We start from the raw sequence: 2781 nt of genomic DNA, 5'->3' as shown, positions 1-2781 counted from the left end.
TTTGATCTTTGATGGTTTAAAGTCTGTTTTATCAGAGACAAGGATTGCAACCCCTGCTTTTTTTTGTTCTCCATTTGCTTGGTAGATCTTCCTCCATCCCTTTATTTTGAGCCTATGTATGTCTCTGCATGTGAGATGGGTCTCCTGAATACAGCAGACTGATGGGTCTTGACTCTTTAACCAGTTTGCGAGTCTGTGTCTTTTAATTGGACCATTTAGTCCATTAACATTTAAGGTTAATATTGTTATGTGTGAACTTGATCCTGCCATTATGATATTAACTGGTTATTTTGCTCGTTAGTTGATGCAGTTTCTTCCTAGCCTCGATGGTCTTTACATTTTGGCATGTTTTTGCAATGGCTGGTACCGGTTGTTCCTTTCCATGTTTAGGGCTTCCTTCAGGGTCTCTTGTAAGGCAGGCCTGGTGGTGACAAAATCTCTAAGCATTTGCTTATCTGTAAAGGATTTTATTTCTCCTTCACTGATGAAACTTAGTTTGGCTGGATATGAAATTCTGGGTTGAAAATTCTTTTCTTTAAGAATGTTGAATATTGGCCCCCACTCTCTTCTGGCTTGTAGAGTTTCTGCCAAGAGATCTGCTGTTAGTCTGATGGGCTTCCCTTTGTGGGTAACCCGACCTTTCTCTCTGGCTGCCCTTAAGATTTTTTCCTTCATTTCAACTTTGGTGAATCTGGCAATTATGTGTCTTGGAGTTACTCTTCTTGAGGAGTATCTTTGTGGCTTTCTCTGTATTTCCTGAATTTGAATGTTGGCCTGCCCTACTAGGTTGGGGAAGTTCTCCTGGATGATATCCTGAAGAGTGTTTTATCCAACTTGGTTCCATTTTCCCCCTCACTTTCAGGCACCCCAATCAGACGTAGATTTGGTCTTTTTACGTAATCCCTTACTTCTTGCAGGCTTTGCTCATTTCTTTTTCTTCTTTTTTCTTTTGGTTTCTCTTCTCGCTTCATTTCATTCATTTGATCTTCAATCGCTGATACTCTTTCTTCCAGTTGATCGAGTCGGTTACTGAAGCTTGTGCATTTGTCACGTATTTCTCGTGTCATGGTTTTCATCTCTGTCATTTCGTTTATGATCTTCTCTGCATTAATTAGTCTAGCTGTCAATTCTTCCACTCTTTTTTCAAGATTTTTAGTTTCTTTGTGCTGGGTACGTAATTCCTCCTTTAGCTCTGATAAGTTTGATGGACTGAAGCCTTCTTCTCTCCTCTCGTCCCAGTCATTCTCTGACCAGCTTTGATCTGTTGCTGGCGATGGGCTGCGCTCCTTTGCAGGGGGAGATGCGCTCTTATTTTTTGAATTTCCAGCTTTTCTGCCCTGCTTCTTCCCCATCTTTGTGGTTTTATCTGCCTCTGGTCTTTGATGGTGGTGACGTACTGATGGGGTTTTGGTATAGGTGTCCTTCCTGTTTGATAGTTTTCCTTCTGACAGTCAGAAGGACTGTCTGTTGGTCTGTTGGAGATTGCTTGAGGTCCACTCCAGACCCTGTTTGCCTGGGTATCAGCAGCAGAGGTTGCCGAAGATAGAATATTGCTGAACAGTGAGTGTACCTGTCTGATTCTTCCTTTGGAAGTTTCCTCTCAGGGGTGTACTCCACCCTGTGAGGTGTGGGGTGTCAGACTGCCCCTAGTGGGGGATTTCTCCCAGCTAGGCTACTCAGGGGTCAGGGACCCACCTGAGCAGGCAGTCTGTCCGTTCTCAGATCTCAACCTCCGCGTTGGGAGATCCACGGCTCTCCCCAAAGCTGTCAGACAGAGTCGTTCGCGTCTGCACCGGCTCCCGCTACTTCCCCTGTTGGTCTTCAGCTGTGCGCTGTCCCCAGAGGTGGAGACTACAGAGACAGGCAGGCTTCCTTGAGCTGCTGTGAGCTCCACCCAGTTCGAGCTTCCCAGCGGCTTTGTTTACCTACTTAAGCCTCAGCAATGGCGGGCGCCCCTCCCCCAGCCTCGCTGCTGCCTTGCGGATAGATCGCGGCAGACTGCTGTGTTAGCAGTGAGGGAGGCTTCGTGGGCGTGGGACCCTCCCGGCCAGGTGTGGGATATATTCTCCTGGTGTGCCTGTATGCTTACAGCGCAGTATTGGGGTGGGAGTTACCCGATTTTCCAGGTGTTGTGTGTCTCAGTTCCCCTGGCTAGGAAAACGGATCCCCTTCCCCCTTGCGCTTCCAGGTGAGGCGATGCCTTGCCCTGCTTCAGCTCTTGCTGGTCAGGCTGCAGCAGCTGACCAGCACCGATTGTCCGGCACTCCCTAGTGAGATGACCCCAGTACCTCAGTTGAAAATGCAGAAATCACCGGTCTTCTGTGTCGCTCGTGCTGGGAGTTGGAGACTGGAGCTGTTCCTATTCGGCCATCTTGCTCCGCCCCCTATTTTTTTATTATACTTTAAGTTCTAGGGTACATGTGCATAACGTGCAGGTTTGTTACGTATGTATACTTGTGCCATGTTGGTGTGCTGCACCCATCAACTCGTCAGCACCCGTCAACTCATCATTTACATCAGGTATAACTCCCAATGCAATCCCTCCTCCCTCCCCCCTCCCCATGATAGGCCCCAGTGTGTGATGTTCCCCTTCCTGAGTCCAAGTGATCTCCTTGTTCAGTTCCCACCTATGAGTGAGAACATGTGGTGTTTGGTTTTCTGTTCTTGCGATAGTTTGCTAAGAATGATGGTTTCCAGCTGCATCCATGTCCCTACAAAGGTCACAAACTCATCCTTTTTTATGGCTGCATAGTATTCCATTGTGTATATGTGCCACATTTT

This window comes from Rhinopithecus roxellana, chromosome 10 (genome assembly GCF_007565055.1).
Source record: "Rhinopithecus roxellana isolate Shanxi Qingling chromosome 10, ASM756505v1, whole genome shotgun sequence".
Classification (NCBI taxonomy): Eukaryota; Metazoa; Chordata; class Mammalia; order Primates; family Cercopithecidae; genus Rhinopithecus; species Rhinopithecus roxellana.
The sequence above is the reverse complement of the archived record's forward strand: the minus strand, read 5'-3'. Positions refer to the sequence as shown.